A 21,441-nucleotide genomic window follows, 5' to 3' on the forward strand; every position below is an offset into this window, starting at 1 on the left:
TGACAGAGTGGGGTCAGACTGCTCTTCCTTGGGTGTGTTACATTGACAGAGTGGGGTCAGTCTGCTCTTCCCGCTTTGTGTAACATTGACAGAGTGAGGTCAGTCTGCTCTTCCCTGGGTGAGTTACATTGACAGGGTTGGTTCAGTCTGCTCTCCCCTGGGTGTGATACATTGACAGAGTGGGGTCAGTCTGCTCTTCCCTGGGTGGGTTACATTGACAGAGTGGGGTCAGTCTGTTCTTCCCTGGGTGTGTTACTTTGATAGAGTGGGTTCAGTCTGCTCTTCCACGAGAGTCTCACATTGACAGAGTGCGGTCAGTCTGCTCTTCCCTGAGAGTGTCACGTTGACAGAGTGGGGTCAGTCTGCTCTTCACTGAGAGTGTCACATTGACAGATTGGGGTCAGTCTGCTCTTCCCTGGGTGTGTTACATTGACAGAGTGCGGTCAGTCTGCTCTTCCCTGGGTGAGTTACATGGAGGGAGAGGGGTCAGTCTGCTCTTCACTGGGGTGGTTACATTGACAGAGTGGCGTCAGTCCGCTCTCTTCTCGTGTGTTACTTTGACAGTGTGGGGTCTGTCTGCTCTTCCCTGGGTGTGTTACACTGACAGTGTGGGGTCAGTCTGCTCTTCCCTGGGTGTGTTACATTGACAGAGTGGGGTCAGTCTGTTCTTCCCTGGGTGTGTTACATTGACAGAACGGGGTCTGTCTGCTCTTCCCTGGGTGTGTTACATTGACAGAGTGGGGTCAGTCTGCTCTTCCCTGGGTGTGTTACATTGACAGATTGGGGTCAATCTGCTCTTCCCTGGGTGTGTTACATTGACAGAGTGGGGTAAGTCTGCTCTCCCCTGGGTGTCTGACATTGACAGAGTGGGGTCAGTCTGTTCTTCCCTGGGTGTGTTACATTGACAGAATGGGGTCAGTCTGCTCTTCCCTGGGTTTGTTACTTTGACAGAGTGGGGTCAGTCTGCACTTCCCTGGGTCTGTTACATTGACAGAATGGGGTAAATCTGCTCTTCCCTGGGTGTGTTACATTGACAGAGAGGGGTCAGTCTGCTCTTCCCTGGGTGGTATACATTGACCGAGTGCGGTCAGTCAGCTCTTCTCTGGATGTGTTACATTGAAAGTGTGGGGTCAGTCTGCTCTTCCCTGGGTGCGTGACATTGACAGAGTGGGGTCAGTCTGCTCTTCCCTGGGTGTGTTACATTGACAGAGTGGGGTTAGTCTGCTCTTCCCTGGGTGTGTTACATTGACAAAGTGGGGTTAGTCTGCTCTTCCCTGGGTATGTTACATTGACAGAGTGGGGTCAGACTGCTCATCCTTGGGTGTGTTACATTGACAGAGTGGGGTCAGTCTGCTCTTCCCGCGGTGTGTTACATTGACAGAGTGAGGTCAGTCTGCTCTTCCCTGGGTGAGTTACATTGACAGGGTGGGGTCAGTCTGCTCTCCCCTGGGTGTGATACATTGACAGAGTGGGGTCAGACTGCTATTCCCTGAGTATGTTACTTGGACAGAGTGGGGTCAGTCTGCCCTTCCCTGGAAGTGTTACATTCACAGAGTGGGGTCAGTCTGCTCTTCCCTGGGTGTGTTACATTGACAGAGTGGGGTCTGTCTGCTGTTCCCTGGTTGCGTTATATTGACAGGGTGGGGTAAGTCTGCTCTTCCCCGGGTGTGTTACATTGATGGAGTGGGGTCAGTCTGCTCTTCCCTGGGTGTGTTACATTGAAAGAGTGGGGTAAGTCTGCTCTTCCCTGGGTCAGTTACACGGAGGGAGAGGGGTCAGTCTGCTCTTCCCTGGGTGTGCTACATTGACAGAGTGGGGTCAGTCTGCTCTTCCCTGGGTGTGTTAAATTGACAGAGTGGGGACAGTCTGCTCTTCCCTGGGTGTGTTACATTGACAGAGTGAGGTCAGTCTGCTCTTCCCTGAGTGTGTTACTTTGACAGAATGGGAAGAGTCTGCTCTTCCCTGAGTGTGTTACTTTGACAGTTTGGGGTCAGTCTGTTCTTCCCTAGGTGAGTTACATTGATATAGAGGGGTCACTCTGGTCTCCCCTGGGTGTGTTACATTGACAGAGTTGGGTGAGTCTGCTCTTCCCTGGGTCTGTGATAATGACAGAGTGGGGTCAGTCTGCTCTTCCCTGGGTGGGTTACATTGACTGAGTGCGGTCAGTAAGCTCTTCCCTGGGTGGGTTACATTGTCAGAATGGGGTCAGTCTGCTTTTCCCTGGGTGAGTTACATGGAGGGAGAGGGGTCCGTCTGCTCTTCACTGGGTGGGTTACATTGACAGAGTGGGGTCAGTCCGCTCTTCCCTGGTTGTGTTACATTGACAGAGTGGGGTCAGTCTGCTCTTCCCTGGGTGTGTTACACTGACAGAGTGGGGTCAGTCTGCTCTTCGCTGGGTGTGTTACATTGACAGAGTGGGGTCAGTCTGCTCTTCCCTGGGTGTGTTGCATTGACAGTGTAGGGTCAGTCTGCTCTTCCCTGGCTGTGTTACAATGACAGAGTGGGGTCAGTCTGCTCTTCCCTGGGTGTGTTACATTGATAGAGTGGGGACAGTCTGCTCTTCCCTGGGTGTGTTACATTGACAGAGTGAGGTCAGTCTGCTCTTCCCTGGGTGCGTGACATTGACAGAGTGGGGTCAGTCTGCTCTTCCCTGGGTGTGTTACATTGAAAGAATGCGGTTAGTCTGCTCTTCCCTGGGTATGTTACATTGACCGAGTGAGGTCAATCTTGTGTTCCCTGGGTGAGTTACATTGACAGAGAGGGGTCAATCTGCTCTTCCCTGGCTGTGTTACAATGACAGAGTGGGGTCAGACTGCTCTTCCTTGGGTGTGTTACATTGACAGAGTGGGGTCAGTCTGCTCTTCCCGCGGTGTGTAACATTGACAGAGTGAGGTCAGTCTGCTCTTCCCTGGGTGAGTTACATTGACAGGGTTGGTTCAGTCTGCTCTCCCCTGGGTGTGATACATTGACAGAGTGGGGTCAGTCTGCTCTTCCCTGGGTGTGTTACTTTGACAGAGTGGGGTCAGTCTGCTCTTCCCTGAGAGTCTCACATTGACAGATTGCGGTCAGTCTGCTCTTCCCTGAGAGTCTCACATTGACAGAGTGCGGTCAGTCTGCTCTTCCCTGAGAGTGTCACATTGACAGAGTGTGGTCAGTCTGCTCTTCCCTGAGAGTGTCACATTCACAGATTGGGGTCAGTCTGCTCTTCCCTGGGTGTGTTACATTGACAGAGTGCGGTCAGTCTGCTCTTCCCTGGGTGAGTTACATGGAGGGAGAGGGGTCAGTCTGCTCTTCACTGGGTGGGTTACATTGACAGAGTGGGGTCAGTCCGCTCTTCTCTCGTGTGTTACTTTGACAGTGTGGGGTCAGTCTGCTCTTCCCTGGGTGTGTTACATTGACAGAGTGGGGTCAGTCTGTTCTTCCCTTGGTGTGTTACATTGACAGAACGGGGTCTGTCTGCTCTTCCCTGGGTGTGTTACATTGACAGAGTGGGGTCAGTCTGCTCTTCCCTGGGTGTGTTACATTGACAGATTGGGGTCAATCTGCTCTTCCCTGGGTGTGTTACATTGACAGAGTGGGGTAAGTCTGCTCTCCCCTGGGTGTCTGACATTGACAGAGTGGGGTCAGTCTGTTCTTCCCTGGGTGTGTTACATTGACAGAATGGGGTCAGTCTGCTCTTCCCTGGGTGTTTTACATTGACAGAGTGGGGTCAGTCTGCTCTTCCCTGGGTCTGTTACATTGACAGAGTGGGGTAAATCTGCTCTTCCCTGGGTGTGATACATTGACAGTGTAGGGTCAGTCTGCTCTTCCCTGGCTGTGTTACAATGACAGAGTGGGGTCAGTCTGCTCTTCCCTGGGTGTGTTGCATTGACAGTGTAGGGTCAGTCTGCTCTTCCCTGGCTGTGTTACAATGACAGAGTGGGGTCAGTCTGTTCTTCCCTGGGTGTGTTACATTGATAGAGTGGGGACAGTCTGCTCTTCCCTGGGTGTGTTACATTGACAGAGTGAGGTCAGTCTGCTCTTCCCTGGGTGCGTGACATTGACAGAGTGGGGTCAGTCTGCTCTTCCCTGGGTGTGTTACATTGAAAGAATGCGGTTAGTCTGCTCTTCCCTGGGTATGTTACATTGACCGAGTGAGGTCAATCTTGTGTTCCCTGGGTGAGTTACATTGACAGAGAGCGGTCAATCTGCTCTTCCCTGGCTGTGTTACAATGACAGAGTGGGGTCAGACTGCTCTTCCATGGGTGTGTTACATTGACAGAGTGGGGTCAGTCTGCTCTTCCCGCGGTGTGTAACATTGACAGAGTGAGGTCAGTCTGCTCTTGCCTGGGTGAGTTACATTGACAGGGTTGGTTCAGTCTGCTCTCCCCTGGGTGTGATACATTGACAGAGTGGGGTCAGTCTGCTCTTCCCTGGGTGTGTTACTTTGACAGAGTGGGGTCAGTCTGCTCTTCCCTGAGAGTCTCACATTGACAGAGTGCGGTAAGTCTGCTCTTCCCTGAGAGTGTCACATTGACAGAGTGGGGTCAGTCTGCTCTTCCCTGAGAGTGTCACATTCACAGATTGGGGTCAGTCTGCTCTTCCCTGGGTGTGTTACATTGACAGAGTGCGGTCAGTCTGCTCTTCCCTGGGTGAGTTACATGGAGGGAGAGGGGTCAGTCTGCTCTTCACTGGGTGGGTTACATTGACAGAGTGGGGTCAGTCCGCTCTTCTCTCGTGTGTTACTTTGACAGTGTGGGGTCAGTCTGCTCTTCCCTGGGTGTGTTACATTGACAGAGTGGGGTCAGTCTGTTCTTCCCTGGGTGTGTTACATTGACAGAACGGGGTCTGTCTGCTCTTCCCTGGGTGTGTTACATTGACAGATTGGGGTCAGTCTGCTCTTCCCTGGGTGTGTTACATTGACAGATTGGGGTCAATCTGCTCTTCCCTGGGTGTGTTACATTGACAGAGTGGGGTAAGTCTGCTCTCCCCTGGGTGTCTGACATTGACAGAGTGGGGTCAGTCTGTTCTTCCCTGGGTGTGTTACATTGACAGAATGGGGTCAGTCTGCTCTTCCCTGGGTGTTTTACATTGACAGAGTGGGGTCAGTCTGCTCTTCCCTGGGTCTGTTACATTGACAGAGTGGGGTAAATCTGCTCTTCCCTGGGTGTGATACATTGACAGAGTGGGGTCAGACTGCTATTCCCTGAGTATGTTACATTGACAGAGTGGGGTCAGTCTGCCCTTCCCTGGAAGTGTTACATTCACAGAGTGGGGTCAGTCTGCTCTTCCCTGGGTGTGTTACATTGACAGAGTGGGGTCTGTCTGCTCTTCCCTGGGTCTGTTACATTGACAGAGTGGGGTAAATCTGCTCTCCCCTGGGTGTGATACATTGACAGAGTGGGGTCAGACTGCTGTTCCCTGAGTATGTTACATTGACAGAGTGGGGTCAGTCTGCCCTTCCCTAGAAGTGTACATTCACAGAGTGGGGTCAGTCTGCTCTTCCCTGGGTGTGTTACATTGACAGAGTGGGGTCTGTCTGCTCTTCCCTGGGTGCGTTATATTGACAGGGTGGGGTCAGTCTGCTCTTCCCCGGGTGTGTTACATTGATGGAGTGGGGTCAGTCTGCTCTTCCCTGAGTGTGTTACATTGAAAGAGTGGGGTCAGTCTGCTCTTCCCTGGGTCAGTTACACGAAGGGAGAGGGGTCAGTCTGCTCTTCCCTGGGTGTGTTACATTGACAGAGTGGGGTCAGTCTGCTCATCCCTGCGTGTGTTACATTGACAGAGTGGGGACAGTCTGCTCTTCCCTGGGTGTGTTACATTGACAGAGTGAGGTCAGTCTGCTCTTCCCTGAGTGTGTTACTTTGACAGAGTGGGAAGAGTCTGCTCTTCCCTGAATGTGTTACTTTGACAGAGTGGGGTCAGTCTGTTCTTCCCTAGGTGAGTTACACTGATATAGAGGGGTCACGCTGGTCTCCCCTGGGTGTGTTACATTGACAGATTTGGGTGAGTCTGCTCTTCCCTGGGTCTGTGATAATGACAGAATGGGGTCAGTCTGCTTTTCCCTGGGTGAGTTACATGGAGGGAGAGGGGTCAGTCTGCTCTTCACTGGGTGGGTTACATTGACAGAGTGGGGTCAGTCCGCTCTTCCCTGGGTGTGTTACATTGACAGAGTGTGGTCAGTCTGCTCTTCCCTGGGTGTGTTACACTGACAGAGTGGGGTCAGTCTGCTCTTCCCTGGGTGTGTTACATTGACTGAGTGCGGTCAGTCTGCTCTTCCCTGGGTGGGTTACATTGTCAGAGTGGGGTCAGTCTGCTCTTCCCTGGGTGTGTTGCATTGACAGTGTAGGGTCAGTCTGCTCTTCCCTGGGTGTGTTACATTGACAGAGGGGGGTCAGTCTGCTCTTCCCAGGGTGTGTTACATTGACAGAGTGGGGTCAGTCTGCTCTTCCCTGGGTGTGTTACATTGACAGAGTGGGGTCAGTCTGCTTTTCCCTGGGTGTGTTACATTGACAGGGTGGGGTCAGTCTATCTTCCCTGGGTGGTTTACATGGAGAGAGAGGGGTCAGTCTGCTCTCCCCTGGGTGTGTTGCATTGACAGAGTGGGGTCAGTCTGCTCTTCCCTGGGTGTGTTACATTGACAGAGTGGGGACAGTCTGCTCTTCCCTGGGTGTGTTACATTGACAGGGTGAGGTCAGTCTGCTCTTCCCTGAGTGTGTTACAATGACAGAGAGGGGTCAGACTGCTCTTCCTTGGGTGTGTTACATTGACAGAGTGGGGTCAGTCTGCTCTTCCCGCGGTGTGTAACATTGACAGAGTGAGGTCAATCTTCTGTTCCCTGGGTGAGTTACATTGACAGAGTGGGGTCAGTCTGCTCTTCCCTGAGTCAGTTACACGGAGGGAGAGGGGTCAGTCTGCTCTTCCCTGGCTGTGTTACATTGACAGAGTGGGGTCAGTCTGCTCTTCCCTGGGTGTGTTACATTGACAGAGTGGGGACAGTCTGCTCTTCCCTGGGTGTGTTACATTGACAGAGTGAGGTCAGTCTGCTCTTCCCTGAGTGTGTTACTTTGACAGAGAAGGAAGAGTCTGCTCTTCCCTGAGTGTGTTACTTTGACAGAGTGGGGTCAGTCTGTTCTTCCCTAGGTGAGTTACATTGATATAGAGGGGTCACTCTGGTCTCCCCTGGGTGTGTTACATTGACAGAGTTGGGTGAGTCTGCTCTTCCCTGGGTCTGTGATAATGACAGAGTGGGGTCAGTCTGCACTTCCCTGGGTAGGTTACATTGACAGAATGGGGTCAGTCTGCTTTTCCCTGGGTGAGTTACATGGAGGGAGAGGGGTCAGTCTGCTCTTCACTGGGTGGGTTACATTGACAGAGTGGGGTCAGTCCGCTCTTCCCTGGGTGTGTTACATTGACAGAGTGTGGTCAGTCTGCTCTTCCCTGGGTGTGTTACACTGACAGAGTGGGGTCAGTCTGCTCTTCCCTGGGTGTGTTACATTGAATGAGTGCGGTCAGTCTGCTCTTCTCTGGGTGGGTTACATTGTCAGAGTGGGGTCAGTCTGCTCTTCCCTGGGTGTGTTGCATTGACAGTGTAGGGTCAGTCTGCTCTTCCCTGGGTGTGTTACATTGACAGAGGGGGGTCAGTCTGCTCTTCCCAGGGTGTGTTACATTGACAGAGTGGGGTCAGTCTGCTCTTCCCTGGGTGTGTTACATTGACAGAGTGGGGTCAGTCTGCTTGTCCCTGGGTGTGTTACATTGACAGGGTGGGGTCAGTCTATCTTCCCTGGGTGGTTTACATGGAGAGAGAGGGGTCAGTCTGCTCTCCCCTGGGTGTGTTGCATTGACAGAGTGGGGTCAGTCTGCTCTTCCCTGGGTGTGTTACATTGACAGAGTGGGGACAGTCTGCTCTTCCCTGGGTGTGTTACATTGACAGGGTGAGGTCAGTCTGCTCTTCCCTGAGTGTGTTACATTGACAGAGAGGGGTCAGTCTGCTCTTCCCTGGTTGTGTTACAATGACAGAGTGGGGTCAGACTGCTCTTCCTTGGGTGTGTTACATTGACAGAGTGGGGTCAGTCTGCTCTTCCCGCGGTGTGTAACATTGACAGAGTGAGGTCAGTCTGCTCTTCCCTGGGTGAGTTACATTGACAGGGTTGGTTCAGTCTGCTCTCCACTGGGTGTGATACATTGACAGAGTGGGGTCAGACTGCTATTCCCTGAGTATGTTACATTGACAGAGTGCGGTCAGTCTGCTCTTCCCTGGGTGAGTTACATGGAGGGAGAGGGGTCAGTCTGCTCTTCACTGTGTGGGTTACATTGACAGAGTGGGGTCAGTGCGCTCTTCTCTGCGTGTGTTACATTGACAGAACGGGGTCTGTCTGCTCTCCCTGGGTGTGTTACATTGACAGAGTGGGGACAGTCTGCTCTTCCCTGGGTGTGTTACATTGACAGAGTGAGGTCAGTCTGCTCTTCCCCGGGTGTGTTACATTGACAGAGAGGGGTCAGTCTGCTCTTCACTGGGTGGTTTTCATTGACCGAGTGCGGTCAGTCTGCTCTTCTCTGGATGTGTTACATTGAAAGTGTGGGGTCAGTCTGCTCTTCCCTGGGTGCGTGACATTGACAGAGTGGGGTCAGTCTGCTCTTCCCTGGGTGTGTTACATTGACAGAGAGGGGTCAGTCTGCTCTTCCCTGGCTGTGTTACAATGACAGAGTGGGGTCAGACTGCTCTTCCTTGGGTGTGTTACATTGACAGAGTGGGGTCAGTCTGCTCTTCCCGCGGTGTGTTACATTGACAGAGTGAGGACAGTCTGCTCTTCCCTGGGTGAGTTACATTGACAGGGTGGGGTCAGTCTGCTCTCCCCTGGGTGTGATACATTGACAGAGTGGGGTCAGACTGCTATTCCCTGAGTATGTTACATTGACAGAGTGGGGTCAGTCTGCCCTTCCCTGGAAGTGTTACATTCACAGAGTGGGGTCAGTCTGCTCTTCCCTTGGTGTGTTACATTGACAGAGTGGGGTCTGTCTGCTCTTCCCTGGGTGCGTTATATTGACAGGGTGGGGTCAGTCTGCTCTTTCCCGGGTGTGTTACATTGATGGAGTGGGGTCAGTCTGCTCTTCCCTGAGTGTGTTACATTGAAAGAGTGGGGTCAGTCTGCTCTTCCCTGGGTCAGTTACACGGAGGGAGAGGGGTCAGTCTGCTCTTCCCTGGGTGTGTTACATTGACAGAGTGGGGTCAGTCTGCTCTTACCTGGGTGTGTTACATTGACAGTGTGGGGACAGTCTGCTCTTCCCTGGGTGTGTTACATTGACAGAGTGAGGTCAGTCTGCTCTTCCCTGAGTGTGTTACTTTGACAGAGTGGGAAGAGTCTGCTCTTCCCTGAGTGTGTTACTTTGACAGAGTGGGGTCAGTCTGTTCTTCCCTAGGTGAGTTACATTGATATAGAGGGGACACTCTGGTCTCCCCTGGGTGTGTTACATTGACAGAGTTGGGTGAGTCTGCTCTTCCCTGGGTGGGTTACATTGACTGAGTGCAGTCAGTCTGCTCTTCCCTGGGTGGGTTACATTGATAGAGTGGGGTCAGTCTGCTCTTCCCTGGGTCAGTTACACGGAGCGAGAGGGGTCAGTCTGCTCTCCCCTGGGTGTGTTGCATTGACAGAGGGGGTCAGTCTGCTCTTCCCTGGGTGTGTTACATTGACAGAGTGGGGTCAGTCTGTTCTTCCCTAGGTGAGTTACATTGATATTGAGGGGTCACTCTGGTCTCCCCTGGGTGTGTTACATTGACAGAGTTGGGTGAGTCTGCTCTTCCCTGGATCTGTGATAATGACAGAGTGGGGTCAGTCTGCTCTTCCCTGGGTGGGTTACATTGACAGAATGGGGTCAGTCTGCTTTTCCCTGGGTGAGTTACATGGAGGGAGAGGGGTCAGTCTGCTCTTCACTGGGTGGGTTACATTGATAGAGTGGGGTCAGTCCGCTCTTCCCTGGGTGTGTTACATTGACAGAGTGTGGTCAGTCTGCTCTTCCCTGGGTGTGTTACACTGACAGAGTGGGGTCAGTCTGCTCTTCCCTGGGTGTGTTACATTGACTGAGTGCGGTCAGTCTGCTCTTCCCTGGGTGGGTTACATTGTCAGAGTGGGGTCAGTCTGCTCTTCCGTGGGTGTGTTGCATTGACAGTGTAGGGTCAGTCTGCTCTTCCCTGGGTGTGTTACATTGACAGAGGGGGGTCAGTCTGCTCTCCCCTGGGTGTGTTGCATTGACAGAGTGGGGTCAGTCTGCTCTTCCCTGGGTGTGTTACATTGACAGAGTGGGGACAGTCTGCTCTTCCCTGGGTGGGTTACATTGTCAGAGTGGGGTCAATCTGCTCTTCCCTGGGTGTGTTACATTGACAGAGGGGGGTCAGTCTGCTCTTCCCAGGGTGTGTTACATTGACAGAGTGGGGTCAGTCTGCTCTCCGCTGGGTGTGTTGCATTGACAGAGTGGGGTCAGTCTGCTCTTCCCTGGGTGTGTTACATTGACAGAGTGGGGACAGTCTGCTCTTCCCTGGGTGTGTTACATTGACAGGGTGAGGTCAGTCTGCTCTTCCCTGAGTGTGTTACATTGACAGAGAGGGGTCAGTCTGCTCTTCCCTGGTTGTGTTACAATGACAGAGTGGGGTCAGACTGCTCTTCCTTGGGTGTGTTACATTGACAGAGTGGGGTCAGTCTGCTCTTCCCGCGGTGTGTAACATTGACAGAGTGAGGTCAGTCTGCTCTTCCCTGGGTGAGTTACATTGACAGGGTTGTTTCAGTCTGCTCTCCACTGGGTGTGATACATTGACAGAGTGGGGTCAGACTGCTATTCCCTGAGTATGTTACATTGACAGAGTGCGGTCAGTCTGCTCTTCCCTGGGTGAGTTACATGGAGGGAGAGGGGTCAGTCTGCTCTTCACTGTGTGGGTTACATTGACAGAGTGGGGTCAGTGCGCTCTTCTCTGGGTATGTTACATTGACAGAGTGGGGTCAGTCTGCGCTTCTCTGGGTGTGTTACTTTGACAGAGTGGGGTCAGTCTGCTCTTCCCTGGGTGTGTTACACTGACAGAGTGGGGTCAGTCTGCTCTTCCCTGGGTGTGTTACATTGACAGAGTGGGGTCAATCTGCTCTTCCCTGGGTGTGTTACATTGACAGAGTGGGGTCAGTCTGCTCTTCCCTGGGTGTGTTGCATTGACAGAGTGGGGTCAGTCTGCTCTTCCCTGGGTGTGTTACATTGACAGAGTGGAGTCAGTCTGTTCTTCCCTGGGTGTGTTACATTGACAGAACGGGGTCTGTCTGCTCTCCCTGGGTGTGTTACATTGACAGAGTGAGGTCAGTCTGCTCTTCCCTGAGTGTGTTACTTTGACAGAGTGGGAAGCGTCTGCTCTTCCCTGAGTGTGTTACTTTTACAGAGTGGGGTCAGTCTGTTCTTCCCTAGGTGAGTTACATTGAGATAGAGGGGTCACTCTGGTCTCCCCTGGGTGTGTTACATTGTCAGAGTTGGGTGAGTCTGCTCTTCCCTGGGTCTGTGATAATGACAGCGTGGGGTCAGTCTGCTCTTCCCTGGGTGGGTTACATTGATTGAGTGCGGTAAGTCTGCTCTTCCCTGGGTGGGTTACATTGACAGAATGGGGTCAGTCTGCTTTTCCCTGGGTGAGTTACATGGAGGGAGAGGGGTCAGTCTGCTCTTCACTGGGTGGGTTACATTGACAGAGTGGGGTCAGTCCGCTCTTCCCTGGGTGTGTTACATTGACAGAGTGGGGTCAGTCTGCTCTTCCCTGGGTGTGTTACACTGACAGAGTGGGGTCAGTCTGCTCTTCCCTGGGTGTGTTGCATTGACAGAGTGGGGTCAGTCTGCTCTTCCCTGGGTGTGTTACATTGACAGAGTGGGTTCAGTCTGCCCTTTCCTGGTTGTGTTACATTGACAGAGTGGTGTCAGTCTGCTCTTCCCTGGGTGTGTTACATTGACAGAGTGGGGTCTGTCTGCTCTTCCCTGGGTGCGTTACATTGACAGGGTGTGGTCAGTCTGCTCTTCCCCGGGTGTGTTACATTGATGGAGTGGGGTCAGTCTGCTCTTCCCTGGGTGTGTTACATTGAAAGAGTGGGGTCAGTCTGCTCTTCCCTGGATGAGTTACACGGAGGGAGAGGGGTCAGTCTGCTCTTCCCTGGGTGTGTTACATTGACAGAGTGGGGACAGTCTGCGCTTCCCTGGGTGTGTTACATTGACAGAGTGAGGTCAGTCTGCTCTTCCCTGGGTGCGTGACATTGACAGAGTGGGGTCAGTCTTCTCTTCCCTGGGTGTGTTACATTGAAAGAATGGGGTCAGTCTGCTCTTCCCGCGGTGTGTAACATTGACAGAGTGAGGTCAATCTTCTGTTCCCTGGGTGAGTTACATTGACAGAGTGGGGTCAGTCTGCTCTTCCCTGGGTCAGTTACACGGAGGGAGAGGGGTCAGTCTGCTCTTCCCTGGGTGTGTTACATTGACAGAGTGGGGTCAGTCTGCTCTTCCCTGGGTGTGTTACATTGACAGAGTGGGGACAGTCTGCTCTTCCCTGGGTGTGTTACATTGACAGAGTGAGGTCAGTCTGCTCTTCCCTGAGTGTGTTACTTTGACAGAGTGGGAAGAGTCTGCTCTTCCCTGAGTGTGTTACTTTGACAGAGTGGGGTCAGTCTGTTCTTCCCTAGGTGAGTTACATTGATATAGAGGGGTCACTCTGGTCTCCCCTGGGTGTGTTACATTGACAGAGTTGGGTGAGTCTGCTCTTCCCTGGGTCTGTGATAATGACAGAGTGGGGTCAGTCTGCACTTCCCTGGGTGGGTTACATTGACAGAATGGGGTCAGTCTGCTTTTCCCTGGGTGAGTTACATGGAGGGAGAGGGGTCAGTCTGCTCTTCACTGGGTGGGTTACATTGACAGTGTGGGGTCAGTCCGCACTTCCCTGGGTGTGTTACATTGACAGAGTGTGGTCAGTCGGCTCTTCCCTGGGTGTGTTACACTGACAGAGTGGGGTCAGTCTGCTCTTCCCTGGGTGTGTTACATTGACTGAGTGCGGTCAGTCTGCTCTTCTCTGGGTGGGTTACATTGTCAGAGTGGGGTCAGTCTGCTCTTCCCTGGGTGTGTTGCATTGACAGTGTAGGGTCAGTCTGCTCTTCCCTGGGTGTGTTACATTGACAGAGGGGGGTCAGTCTGCTCTTCCCAGGGTGTGTTACATTGACAGAGTGGGGTCAGTCTGCTCTTCCCTGGGTGTGTTACATTGACAGAGTGGGGTCAGTCTGCTTGTCCCTGGGTGTGTTACATTGACAGGGTGGGGTCAGTCTATCATCCCTGGGTGGTTTACATGGAGAGAGAGGGGTCAGTCTGCTCTCCCCTGGGTGTGTTGCATTGACAGAGTGGGGTCAGTCTGCTCTTCCCTGGGTGTGTTACATTGACAGAGTGGGGACAGTCTGCTCTTCCCTGGGTGTGTTACATTGACAGGGTGAGGTCAGTCTGATCTTCCCTGAGTGTGTTACATTGACAGAGAGGGGTCAGTCTGCTCTTCCCTGGTTGTGTTACAATGACAGAGTGGGGTCAGACTGCTCTTCCTTGGGTGTGTTACATTGACAGAGTGGGGTCAGTCTGCTCTTCCCGCGGTGTGTAACATTGACAGAGTGAGGTCAGTCTGCTCTTCCCTGGGTGAGTTACATTGACAGGGTTGGTTCAGTCTGCTCTCCACTGGGTGTGATACATTGACAGAGTGGGGTCAGACTGCTATTCCCTGAGTATGATACATTGACAGAGTGCGGTCAGTCTGCTCTTCCCTGGGTGAGTTACATGGAGGGAGAGGGGTCAGTCTGCTCTTCACTGTGTGGGTTACATTGACAGAGTGGGGTCAGTGCGCTCTTCTCTGGGTGTGTTACATTGACAGAGTGGGGTCAGTCTGTTCTTCCCTGGGTGTGTTACATTGACAGAACGGGGTCTGTCTGCTCTCCCTGGGTGTGTTACATTGACAGAGTGGGGACAGTCTGCTCTTCCCTGGGTGTGTTACATTGACAGAGTGAGGTCAGTCTGCTCTTCCCTGGGTGTGTTACATTGACAGAGAGGGGTCAGTCTGCTCTTCCCTGGGTGGTTTTCATTGACCGAGTGCGGTCAGTCTGCTCTTCTCTGGATGTGTTACATTGAAAGTGTGGGGTCAGTCTGCTCTTCCCTGGGTGCGTGACATTGACAGAGTGGGGTCAGTCTGCTCTTCCCTGGGTGTGTTACATTGACAGAGTGGGGTCAGTCTGCTCTTCCCTGGGTGAGTTACATTGACAGAGAGGGGTCAGTCTGCTCTTCCCCGGCTGTGTTACAATGACAGAGTGGGGTCAGACTGCTCTTCCTTGGGTGTGTTACATTGACAGAGTGGGGTCAGTCTGCTCTTCCCGCGGTGTGTTACATTGACAGAGTGAGGTCAGTCTGCTCTTCCCTGGGTGAGTTACATTGACAGGGTGGGGTCAGTCTGCTCTCCCCTGGGTGTGATACATTGACAGAGTGGCGTCAGACTGCTATTCCCTGAGTATGTTACATTGACAGAGTGGGGTCAGTCTGCCCTTCCCTGGAAGTGTTACATTCACAGAGTGGGGTCAGTCTGCTCTTCCCTGGGTGTGTTACATTGACAGAGTGGGGTCTGTCTGCTCTTCCCTGGGTGCGTTATATTGACAGGGTGGGGTCAGTCTGCTCTTTCCCGGGTGTGTTACATTGATGGAGTGGGGTCAGTCTGCTCTTCCCTGAGTGTGTTACATTGAAAGAGTGGGGTCAGTCTGCTCTTCCCTGGGTCAGTTACACGGAGGGAGAGGGGTCAGTCTGCTCTTCCCTGGGTGTGTTACATTGACAGAGTGGGGTCAGTCTGCTCTTCCCTGGGTGTGTTACATTGACAGAGTGGTGACAGTCTGCTCTTCCCTGGGTGTGTTACATTGACAGAGTGAGGTCAGTCTGCTCTTCCCTGAGTGTGTTACTTTGACAGAGTGCTAAGAGTCTGCTCTTCCCTGAGTGTGTTACTTTGACAGAGTGTGGTCAGTCTGCTCTTCCCTGGGTGTGTTACACTGACAGAGTGGGGTCAGTCTGCTCTTCCCTGGGTGTGTTACATTGACTGAGTGCGGTCAGTCTGCTCTTCCCTGGGTGGGTTACATTGTCAGAGTGGGGTCAGTCTGCTCTTCCGTGGGTGTGTTGCATTGACAGTGTAGGGTCAGTCTGCTCTTCCCTGGGTGTGTTACATTGACAGAGGGGGGTCAGTCTGCTCTCCCCTGGGTGTGTTGCATTGACAGAGTGGGGTCAGTCTGCTCTTCCCTGGGTGTGTTACATTGACAGAGTGGGGACAGTCTGCTCTTCCCTGGGTGGGTTACATTGTCAGAGTGGGGTCAATCTGCTCTTCCCTGGGTGTGTTACATTGACAGAGGGGGGTCAGTCTGCTCTTCCCAGGGTGTGTTACATTGACAGAGTGGGGTCAGTCTGCTCTCCGCTGGGTGTGTTGCATTGACAGAGTGGGGTCAGTCTGCTCTTCCCTGGGTGTGTTACATTGACAGAGTGGGGACAGTCTGCTCTTCCCTGGGTGTGTTACATTAACAGGGTGAGGTCAGTCTGCTCTTCCCTGAGTGTGTTACATTGACAGAGAGGGGTCAGTCTGCTCTTCCCTGGTTGTGTTACAATGACAGAGTGGGGTCAGACTGCTCTTCCTTGGGTGTGTTAAATTGACAGAGTGGGGTCAGTCTGCTCTTCCCGCGGTGTGTAACATTGACAGAGTGAGGTCAGTCTGCTCTTCCCTGGGTGAGTTACATTGACAGGGTTGTTTCAGTCTGCTCTCCACTGGGTGTGATACATTGACAGAGTGGGGTCAGACTGCTATTCCCTGAGTATGTTACATTGACAGAGTGCGGTCAGTCTGCTCTTCCCTGGGTGAGTTACATGGAGGGAGAGGGGTCAGTCTGCTCTTCACTGTGTGGGTTACATTGACAGAGTGGGGTCAGTGCGCTCTTCTCTGGGTATGTTACATTGACAGAGTGGGGTCAGTCTGCGCTTCTCTGGGTGTGTTACTTTGACAGAGTGGGGTCAGTCTGCTCTTCCCTGGGTGTGTTACACTGACAGAGTGGGGTCAGTCTGCTCTTCCCTGGGTGTGTTACATTGACAGAGTGGGGTCAATCTGCTCTTCCCTGGGTGTGTTACATTGACAGAGTGGGGTCAGTCTGCTCTTCCCTGGGTGTGTTGCATTGACAGAGTGGGGTCAGTCTGCTCTTCCCTGGGTGTGTTACATTGACAGAGTGGAGTCAGTCTGTTCTTCCCGGGGTGTGTTACATTGACAGAACGGGGTCTGTCTGCTCTCCCTGGGTGTGTTACATTGACAGAGTGGGGACAGTCTGCTCTTCCCTGGGTGTGTTACATTGACAGAGTGAGGTCAGTCTGCTCTTCCCTGAGTGTGTTACTTTGACAGAGTGGGAAGCGTCTGCTCTTCCCTGAGTGTGTTACTTTTACAGAGTGGGGTCAGTCTGTTCTTCCCTAGGTGAGTTACATTGAGATAGAGGGGTCACTCTGGTCTCCCCTGGGTGTGTTACATTGTCAGAGTTGGGTGAGTCTGCTCTTCCCTGGGTCTGTGATAATGACAGCGTGGGGTCAGTCTGCTCTTCCCTGGGTGGGTTACATTGACTGAGTGCGGTAAGTCTGCTCTTCCCTGGGTGGGTTACATTGACAGAATGGGGTCAGTCTGCTTTTCCCTGGGTGAGTTACATGGAGGGAGAGGGGTCAGTCTGCTCTTCACTGGGTGGGTTACATTGACAGAGTGGGGTCAGTCCGCTCTTCCCTGGGTGTGTTACATTGACAGAGTGGGGTCAGTCTGCTCTTCCCTGGGTGTGTTACACTGACAGAGTGGGGTCAGTCTGCTCTTCCCTGGGTGTGTTGCATTGACAGAGTGGGGTCAGTCTGCTCTTCCCTGGGTGTGTTACATTGACAGAGTGGGTTCAGTCTGCCCTTTCCTGGTTGTGTTACATTGACAGAGTGGTGTCAGTCTGCTCTTCCCTGGGTGTGTTACATTGACAGAGTGGGGTGTGTCTGCTCTTCCCTGGGTGCGTTACATTGACAGGGTGAGGTCAGTCTGCTCTTCCCCGGGTGTGTTACATTGATGGAGTGGGGTCAGTCTGCTCTTCCCTGGGTGTGTTACATTGAAAGAGTGGGGTCAGTCTGCTCTTCCCTGGATGAGTTACACGGAGGGAGAGGGGTCAGTCTGCTCTTCCCTGGGTGTGTTACATTGACAGAGTGGGGACAGTCTGCGCTTCCCTGGGTGTGTTACATTGACAGAGTGAGGTCAGTCTGCTCTTCCCTGGGTGCGTGACATTGACAGAGTGGGGTCAGTCTTCTCTTCCCTGGGTGTGTTACATTGAAAGAATGGGGTCAGTCTGCTCTTCCCGCGGTGTGTAACATTGACAGAGTGAGGTCAATCTTCTGTTCCCTGGGTGAGTTACATTGACAGAGTGGGGTCAGTCTGCTCTTCCCTGGGTCAGTTACACGGAGGGAGAGGGGTCAGTCTGCTCTTCCCTGGGTGTGTTACATTGACAGAGTGGGGTCAGTCTGCTCTTCCCTGGGTGTGTTACATTGACAGAGTGGGGACAGTCTGCTCTTCCCTGGGTGTGTTACATTGACAGAGTGAGGTCAGTCTGCTCTTCCCTGAGTGTGTTACTTTGACAGAGTGGGAAGAGTCTGCTCTTCCCTGAGTGTGTTACTTTGACAGAGTGGGGTCAGTCTGTTCTTCCCTAGGTGAGTTACATTGATATAGAGGGGTCACTCTGGTCTCCCCTGGGTGTGTTACATTGACAGAGTTGGGTGAGTCTGCTCTTCCCTGGGTCTGTGATAATGACAGAGTGGGGTCAGTCTGCACTTCCCTGGGTGGGTTACATTGACAGAATGGGGTCAGTCTGCTTTTCCCTGGGTGAGTTACATGGAGGGAGAGGGGTCAGTCTGCTCTTCACTGGGTGGGTTACATTGACAGTGTGGGGTCAGTCCGCACTTCCCTGGGTGTGTTACATTGACAGAGTGTGGTCAGTCGGCTCTTCCCTGGGTGTGTTACACTGACAGAGTGGGGTCAGTCTGCTCTTCCCTGGGTGTGTTACATTGACTGAGTGCGGTCAGTCTGCTCTTCTCTGGGTGGGTTACATTGTCAGAGTGGGGTCAGTCTGCTCTTCCCTGGGTGTGTTGCATTGACAGTGTAGGGTCAGTCTGCTCTTCCCTGGGTGTGTTACATTGACAGAGGGGGGTCAGTCTGCTCTTCCCAGGGTGTGTTACATTGACAGAGTGGGGTCAGTCTGCTCTTCCCTGGGTGTGTTACATTGTCAGAGTGGGGTCAGTCTGCTTGTCCCTGGGTGTGTTACATTGACAGGGTGGGGTCAGTCTATCATCCCTGGGTGGTTTACATGGAGAGAGAGGGGTCAGTCTGCTCTCCCCTGGGTGTGTTGCATTGACAGAGTGGGGTCAGTCTGCTCTTCCCTGGGTGTGTTACATTGACAGAGTGGGGACAGTCTGCTCTTCCCTGGGTGTGTTACATTGACAGGGTGAGGTCAGTCTGATCTTCCCTGAGTGTGTTACATTGACAGAGAGGGGTCAGTCTGCTCTTCCCTGGTTGTGTTACAATGACAGAGTGGGGTCAGACTGCTCTTCCTTGGGTGTGTTACATTGACAGAGTGGGGTCAGTCTGCTCTTCCCGCGGTGTGTAACATTGACAGAGTGAGGTCAGTCTGCTCTTCCCTGGGTGAGTTACATTGACAGGGTTGGTTCAGTCTGCTCTCCACTGGGTGTGATACATTGACAGAGTGGGGTCAGACTGCTATTCCCTGAGTATGTTACATTGACAGAGTGCGGTCAGTCTGCTCTTCCCTGGGTGAGTTACATGGAGGGAGAGGGGTCAGTCTGCTCTTCACTGTGTGGGTTACATTGACAGAGTGGGGTCAGTGCGCTCTTCTCTGGGTGTGTTACATTGACAGAGTGGGGTCAGTCTGTTCTTCCCTGGGTGTGTTACATTGACAGAACGGGGTCTGTCTGCTCTCCCTGGGTGTGTTACATTGACAGAGTGGGGACAGTCTGCTCTTCCCTGGGTGTGTTACATTGACAGAGTGAGGTCAGTCTGCTCTTCCCTGGGTGTGTTACATTGACAGAGAGGGGTCAGTCTGCTCTTCCCTGGGTGGTTTTCATTGACCGAGTGCGGTCAGTCTGCTCTTCTCTGGATGTGTTACATTGAAAGTGTGGGGTCCGTCTGCTCTTCCCTGGGTGCGTGACATTGACAGAGTGGGGTCAGTCTGCTCTTCCCTGGGTGTGTTACATTGACAGAGTGGGGTCAGTCTGCTCTTCCCTGGGTGAGTTACATTGACAGAGAGGGGTCAGTCTGCTCTTCCCTGGCTGTGTTACAATGACAGAGTGGGGTCAGACTGCTCTTCCTTGGGTGTGTTACATTGACAGAGTGGGGTCAGTCTGCTCTTCCCGCGGTGTGTTACATTGACAGAGTGAGGTCAGTCTGCTCTTCCCTGGGTGAGTTACATTGACAGGGTGGGGTCAGTCTGCTCTCCCCTGGGTGTGATACATTGACAGAGTGGCGTCAGACTGCTATTCCCTGAGTATGTTACATTGACAGAGTGGGGTCAGTCTGCCCTTCCCTGGAAGTGTTACATTCACAGAGTGGGGTCAGTCTGCTCTTCCCTGGGTGTGTTACATTGACAGAGTGGGGTCTGTCTGCTCTTCCCTGGGTGCGTTATATTGACAGGGTGGGGTCAGTCTGCTCTTTCCCGGGTGTGTTACATTGATGGAGTGGGGTCAGTCTGCTCTTCCCTGAGTGTGTTACATTGAAAGAGTGGGGTCAGTCTGCTCTTCCCTGGGTCAGTTACACGGAGGGAGAGGGGTCAGTCTGCTCTTCCCTGGGTGTGTTACATTGACAGAGTGGGGTCAGTCTGCTCTTCCCTGGGTGTGTTACATTGACAGAGTGGTGACAGTCTGCTCTTCCCTGGGTGTGTTACATTGACAGAGTGAGGTCAGTCTGCTCTTCGCTGAGTGTGTTACTTTGACAGAGTGGGAAGAGTCTGCTCTTCCCTGAGTGTGTTACTTTGACAGAGTGGGGTCAGTCTGTTCTTCCCTAGGTGAGTTACATTGATATAGAGGGGTCACTCTGGTCTCCCCTGGGTGTGTTACATTGACAGAGTTGGGTGAGTCTGCTCTTCCCTGGGTGGGTTACATTGACTGAGTGCAGTCAGTCTGCTCTTCCCTGGGTGGGTTACATTGACAGAATGGGGTCAGTCTGCTTTTCCCTGGGTGAGTTACATGGAGGGAGAGGGGTCAGTCTGCTCTTCACTGGGTGGGTTACATTGACAGTTTGGGGTCAGTCCGCTCTTCCCTGGGTGTGTTACATTGACAGAGTGGGGTCAGTCTGCTCTTCCCTGGGTGGGTTACATTGTCAGAGTGGGGTCAGTAAGCTCTTCCCTGGGTGTGTTGCATTGACAGTGTAGGGTCAGTCTGCTCTTCCCTGGGTGTGTTACATTGACAGAGGGGGGTCAGTCTGCTCTTCCCAGGGTGTGTTACATTGACAGAGTGGTGTCATTCTGCTCTTCCCTGGGTGTGTTACATTGACAGAGTGGGGTCAGTCTGCTTTTCCCTGGGTGTGTTACATTGACAGGGTGGGGTCAGTCTATCTTCCCTGGGTGGTTTACATGGAGAGAGAGGGGTCAGTCTGCTCTCCCCTGGGTGTTTTGCATTGACAGAGTGGGGTCAGTCTGCTCTTCCCTGGGTGTGTTACATTGACAGAGTGGGGACAGTCTGCTCTTCCCTGGGTGTGTTACATTGACAGGGTGAGGTCAGTCTGCTCTTCCCTGAGTGTGTTACATTGACAGAGAGGGGTCAGTCTGCTCTTCCCTGGTTATGTTACAATGACAGAGTGGGGTCAGACTGCTCTTCCTTGGGTGTGTTACATTGACAGAGTGGGGTCAGTCTGCTCTTCCCGCGGTGTGTAACATTGACAGAGTGAGGTCAATCTTCTGTTCCCTGGGTGAGTTACATTGATAGAGTGGGGTCAGTCTGCTCTTCCCTGGGTCAGTTACACGGAGGGAGAGGGGTCAGTCTGCTCTTCCCTGGGTGTGTTACATTGACAGAGTGGGGTCAGTCTGCTCTTCCCTGGGTGTGTTACATTGACAGAGTGGGGACAGTCTGCTCTTCCCTGGGTGTGTTACATTGACAGAGTGAGGTCAGTCTGCTCTTCCCTGGGTGTGTTACATTGACAGAGTGGGGACAGTCTGCTCTTCCCTGGGTGTGTTACATTGACAGAGTGAGGTCAGTCTGCTCTTCCCTGAGTGTGTTACTTTGACAGAGTGGGAAGAGTCTGCTCTTCCCTGAGTGTGTTACTTTGACAGAGTGGGGTCAGTCTGTTCTTCCCTAGGTGAGTTACATTGATATAGAGGGGTCACTCTGGTCTCCCCTGGGTGTGTTACA

This window comes from Chiloscyllium punctatum, chromosome 50, assembly GCF_047496795.1.
Source record: "Chiloscyllium punctatum isolate Juve2018m chromosome 50, sChiPun1.3, whole genome shotgun sequence".
In the NCBI taxonomy this organism is placed as follows: domain Eukaryota; kingdom Metazoa; phylum Chordata; class Chondrichthyes; order Orectolobiformes; family Hemiscylliidae; genus Chiloscyllium; species Chiloscyllium punctatum.